General features: G+C 30.0%; 1 pseudogene; it reads left to right on the top strand.

The window, feature by feature from the left end:
• Positions 1 to 4,069: 4,069 nt before the first annotated feature.
• Positions 4,070 to 6,516, top strand: LOC145134784 (G-type lectin S-receptor-like serine/threonine-protein kinase LECRK1; annotated as a pseudogene).
• Positions 6,517 to 6,725: the final 209 nt, after the last annotated feature.

Below are 6,725 nucleotides of genomic sequence, written 5' to 3'. Positions count from 1 at the left end.
ATAAATTATAGTGTTAAACATGAAACCTAAGTTGTAATCCCAGTTCAATTAAAATATTTCCTAGAACTATTATTTTAAACATTAATAATTTATAAAGAAGTGTTTTACAAATAACTTACAACGATAATTGTTAAAAGTAATATTGTTACCTTTAAAAACAAAAACAATGTTTGATGTTTTAAGTAACTACAGTAATAAAAATAAAAAAGTTAATCAAATAAAGTTTTTAAAATTTACTTTTTGAACTAATTAATCATAACAACAACTATAAATAATATTAATTCATATACTCTATTTAATTTTATTTATGAATAAAATGCTGGTAGAGGCCATTGAGACGACAAACTATATAGTTTTAATAGATTTATATATGATCATATAATTCAAAATAATCAATATTGAATACCAAATTAGTATAAGAGTTATTATATCAAAGTTGACTACGACATTTTTATATTTAAACAACATATATTTTAAATTTATAATTGTATTTCACGCAACGCGCGGATATTCGCCTAGTATACTTATAAATGAAACATTTTTCCTTTCACCACATTCATTTGAAACTCCCATGAATTTTTTCTTTCACCACATTCATTTGAAATTTCCATGACTTTTCAATTTCTTTCTAATAATGATTATAAGTTGATTAATAAGGTTAAATAAATATCAAACCTAAAGTGTAATCATATATAAACTAAATTCCAATATTAAAAGAATAGATTTTTGTTCAACTTATAAAGTTATGTTTTTAACTTTTAACATATTATACTTAATTTATTAGGTCTAATATGTTGTTGTATGTAAACTATTATCATTTTAAAGTTAAAACTTTTGAACAATTTGTATAAAATACATAAATTATTAATTTAAATATAACATTATAGAGTCAACTTAAATATAAATTTTAGTTGAACTTAAACAACCCAAAGAATATTTTGTAAATAGTTAAAAGTGATAAAATGTAGTGTCTTTCTAATAATGATTATAAGTTGGTTAATAAGGTTAAATAAATATCAAACCTAAAGTGTAACCATAAATAAACTAAATTTCAATATTAAAATAATTTATTTACTTCTACTTATAAAGTATGACTTTAACTTTTAACATATTATACTTAATTTATTAGATTTAATATGTTGTTTTATGTAAACCATTATCAGTTTAAAGGTACAACTTTTGAACAGTTTGGACAAAATACTTAAATTGTTAATTTAAATATAACATTACAGTGTCAACTTAAATATAAATTTCAGTTCCACTTAAAAACCCAATGAATATTTTGTGAATAGTTAAAAGTGATAAATTGTAGTGCTAGATGCAAAAACTAAATTGTAATCTCAATTTAACTAAAATATTTCCTAAATATATTTTTATAATCGTCAAAAGTTTTCAAATAAGTAGTTTAAAATAACTTACAATAACAATAGTTAAAAATAACTCTATATAAATGATTATATTGTTACTTTTAAAATAAAAAAACAATGTTTGATATTTTAAATAATTATAACATTAAACCATATATTATACTTAATTTTATTCATTAGTAACTCGCGGGTAAAAATTATTCAAACGATTGAGATTATGCAGTTATAATAGATGTATATATTATCATATAATTCAAAATAATCAACATATTATATCAATTTAGTAAACGAATTATTATATCAAATTTAACAACAACGTTATTGTTATATTTTAAAACAGACATATATTTGTAAAGATTTCAACTATATAGATATTTCTGCGCAACGCGCGAGAATTCGCCTAGTAATACTTATAAAAGAAGCATTTTTCCTTTCACCACATTCTTTTGAAATGCTCATGATGCGTTTTACTCAAACCATATTCATTTTAAACCTCTTATTTGAATGAATACCACTCAAAAGTCTCTTAATAATGATTTACCATTCAAAGGTTTTATAACTTATATAATATGTTTAATAAGCTGGTTAATGGATAGTATACTATAAAAGGACAATCTCTTTGAGTAGACACACAAATATCAATCACATACAAAATTCACAAAGAAAACAAGTCTAAAGGTTTTTGTGTTGATTTGAAGGCTTTGGACTATTTTTCAAATCATGTTACTATGTTAAAGTTTTTAATTTGTAAGTTTCTTATATACTAATTTTTTTTCTTGGTTTAAGTATTCTTTTAACACAATCATTGTATGTTGTGGTTGAAATTTTAATGTAAATTAGATTAGATTCGTGTTATCGATCATATGTTATGGAATGTTATATAGATAATATTTAATTAAATATTGTATATATGTTTGTTTGTTTGTGTTACTTCAAAGCAACAATTAATTAAAAATCATCAATATGTCATATTATTCATATTATCCATGTAAGTCTCTTTTAAAATGCAAATTGTATATCTTATCACTTTATATTTTAGTATAGGTTTAACATTTTAAGTATAATAATAAGTGATTTTTAAAATCTTTCTTTCACTTATTAATAATAATAAGTGATTTTAAAATTAACAAACAATAGTTGTAAATAATAAAATCAAACTACAAAAATCATAGATATGTCATATTATCCATGCAAATCTCTTTTGAAATGCAAATTGTCAATCTTATCACTTTATTATTTAGTATATGTTTCATATTTGAATAAGAATATTAAGTGTTTTTTAAAAGTTTTCTTTAACTTATTAATAATAAGTGGTTTAAAAATAATGAACAATAATTTTAAATGAAAATACCATCAATTATAAATTACATAACATTAGAATTGTGTGGTACGGTTTGCGGTACATCATTTTATCAAACCGCACTATGCGGTGTGGTTTGCGGTTTGTATTTATAAAACAGCGGTTCAAACCGCACCGCACCGCATGGTATATATATATATATATATATATATATATATATATATATATATATATATATATATATATATCTTTACTTTGTTATAACTTCAAATCACGATTTAGAAACGATATATTTAAATATATTTCTTACAATAACCAAATATCTATAACGTAACATTAAATCATTATTAGATCAAGATCCCACGGTTTACAAGATATAGTAACTATAATGGCAATATAAAATAATAACAATGTTACTTAAGAACTATAGTAGCATGAATCAAAATTTATTAAAAAGGATTTAACTTGAACATTGTATTTGTTTTTATAAAATGAAAGCAATCAATTTTTTTAACCGGGCCAGTTTTTTGGTCTTTTGATAGATTTAATGTTAAGCAACTCATCAAACCGCATAAACAGCTCGCACCAAACCGCACTGCATAACGCGGTTTTGAACATCTGTGGTACGGTTTGCGGTTTATAAAATATTCAAACCGCATATGCGGTGCGGTTTGCGGTTTTGACTCTAAACAGCATCTCGCACACCCTAATTACGAAGTATTATCAAATTTAACAATAACGTTATTTATATGCAAAGATTTTAACTATATAGATGTTTGTACGCAACACACGCACATTCACACATTACATTATTATAATATCAACACATTCACGCATTACATTATTATAATATCAACCCTTTATTAAAAGAAAAAATTATTAGTTATAGAATCTAAAACTAATTATACATGTAATTTAATGATTTATATATTTATCTAAACCAAATTAAAACCAATCCTTTTAATTGACGACCCTAACCAATAATATTAAATCAAAATAAAACACTACAAAACTAGATCAAATCAAAAAAATGAAATCAATATGTAAATTATAGCAAGGATACTACGTCTAATATTGTGCATTAAATATTGATAAAATAATGATATGTAATAATAATAAAAAATTTAATTAACATCTCAAAGTTTTTTGTTTTTTATTACGCTTATAGCTTAAAAAAAATTAAAAAAAAAAAAAAAAAAAAAACTGTCTGCACCATAGGAAGAATATTGTCCTTAGAACTGTTACAAGTCCTTCATTTTGAAACAGTTATTTTGATTTATAAACTACCTAATTATATTATATTTTACTAATAGATAATTTTAAATGCTAGATATCTGCTTAAAAAATGTTCCCACTTCCTTTTTCCTATAAAACCGGGCGATTTATACCTTTATTATCATAAATGGCGACTTCTCGTTCTGATCATCTAGCCAGCTAAATTTCCTTTGTCTTCACCATTTTCCTTACCTTCAATATAGCAAAAGCCCAATCCAATGTAACAAGAGGTTCCTCTTTAAGGCCTACAGGTGCGACCACCTCATGGTTGTCGCCATCGCGACTATACGCCTTTGGTTTCTTCCCACAGACAGGTGGCTACGCGGTCGGTATTTTTATCGCCGGAATTGCGGAAAGAACTGTGGTATGGACGGCCAGACGCGACACCCTTCCACTCTCCAGTAATGCTACTTTGACTTTCACAACCGATGGAAGGCTCGTGATCGTGGACCAAACACAAGGCCAACAGATCAGTATCTATAGTACCGGCGGTGCTTCTATTGCTTCCATGCAAGATTCCGGCAACTTTGTGCTCTATGATTCCGAACGGAGGACGATATTATGGCAAAGCTTTGACCACCCTACTGATACCCTTTTGGTTGGACAGCGTCTTGTACCCGATCAAAATTTACTTTCTTGTGTCTCGGAGACTGACCACTCCATTGGGATTTTCCAGCTCAGTATGCAATCCAATGGGAACCTTGTCGAATACCTGAATTTTGGGTTTCCAAATGGACCTATCACTCCATACTGGGCGACTGGCACCTTCGACAAGGGACCTAACGTGACACTGAATCTTGATTCCGGTGGCTTTCTGTACTTGTTGCAAAATTCAACTTTTTATATCAGGAATCTAACGAATCTAACGAAAGAAGGCTATTCTAGAGAAGATGCAATCTATCGCATGAAATTTGACGTCGACGACATCTTTCGACTTTATTTTCATAATTTAAGTAACACGAGCCAGAATGAATCAGTCATATATGAATCTTCTACAGACAAGTGTGTTGCGATAGGACTTTGTGGCGTAAACGGGTATTGTTATGTCAGGAACGATGCTGCGACATGCAGATGTTTACCAGGGTTTGATTTTGTGAAACCTGGGTCTTGGTCTTCAGGTTGCAAAAGATATTACACAGCAGAAACCTGCAAAATTCCTGATGGAGATAAAGGTAATTTTTCCCAGATGATAAGGTTGCCTAATAATACTTATTGGGAAGATGCGGCATATGCTCTCCCAAAAGCATCAAACCAAGAAGAGTGTTCACTTGCTTGTATGAATGACTGCAAATGCGAGGCGGCACTGTTCACACCACCTGAGAATTGCAGGGTGCAGAGGCTCCCTATAAGATACATTCGAGTAAGAGATAGTGAGTTAAATGTCGGATTGATTAAAGTATATGTGGCTTTTGTAAATAACGGATTGAATCCCACTAATTACCCATCAGACCAGGTCAGGAAAGTGCGACAAGTGAAATTCTTGGTTATAGGGGTTTCACTTGTCTCAATTGCAGTACTCATTTTGCTACTTTCTGGAGTGATCATGTGGAGATCTCATGTTTGGGCATACAAAAAGATTTCTGAGCATGTAAATGTTCAATTGTTCGAGGATGTTGGGCTCCGGGCATTTTCATATGCTGAGCTAGAGAGAATGACAAATGGTTTTAAAGAAGAATTGGGTAGAGGATCATTTGGAATAGTGTACAAAGGAATAATAGAGAGCCACATGAAGATGGTGGCCGTGAAGAAATTAAAGAAAGAGTTGGCACAAGAAGGGGAAAAGGAGTTTCAAACTGAAATGAAAGTGATTGGGAGAACTTATCATCGTAATCTAACAAGGCTGCTAGGTTATTGCTGTGATGGTCCCGAAAGGCTCCTCGTTTTGGAGTACATGACCAGAGGATCACTTGCGGATGTATTATTTCGTTACAAAGAAAGCAAGCCGTGTTGGACAGAGAGAATTAGGATCGCACTCGACATTGCCCATGGAATCTTCTACTTAAATGAAGAATGTGAAACACCCATAATTGACTGTGATATCAAGCCTCAAAATATCCTCATGGACGAGTATGGATGTGCCAAGATTTCCGACTTTGGATTGGCAAAACTACTCGAACATGACCAAACTAGAACATCCACCTTGATAAGAGGAACAAGGGGTTATGTTGCGCCTGAATGGCACAAAAAGCTCCCCATAACAGTTAAAGTCGATGTGTATAGTTTTGGAATTGTTCTTTTCGAGATTTTATGTTGTCGAAGGAAGTTTGACAACGACTTTCCTTATGAGGAAGCTATTCTCGAAGAATGGGTCTACGAATGTTATAAAGCAAATGAATTAGGAAAGCTAGTGAATGATGAGGATGTAGATAGAAGCTCACTAGACCGGATGATCAAGATAGGCCTTTGGTGCATTCAAGAGGATCCATCCCTCCGCCCCTCAATGAAGAAAGTAGTGTTGATGCTTGAAGGGACTATCAAAATCCCAATACTTCCCAAACCTACTTCATTCTTGAGTGTCATTTAGTTTGCAGGTATTGGTTCTAGAATAGCCCTCTTCATGTTGCATAAAAGTCATTTGTAGCACACAGAGATGCAATTTTCACACAAACAGATACTCATGCTATTCTTGTTAAAGTCACAACGGTTATGTCTTAATCATTTCATTATGGTATGTATAAATAAGTGTCCATGTGTATGAAGCTTCAATCAACGATTATTTAGTAAAAGTTTGCATTTCCCGTATTTAGAGTTGAAATAAGTTTCTTGCAATTCACTAATCCTGT

The sequence above is a fragment of the Lactuca virosa genome, chromosome 8 (genome assembly GCF_052849685.1).
Source record: "Lactuca virosa cultivar CGN04683 chromosome 8, Lactuca_virosa_CGN04683_v6, whole genome shotgun sequence".
Lineage (NCBI taxonomy): Eukaryota > Viridiplantae > Streptophyta > Magnoliopsida > Asterales > Asteraceae > Lactuca > Lactuca virosa.
This window is presented reverse-complemented; position numbering and strand designations above follow the sequence as displayed.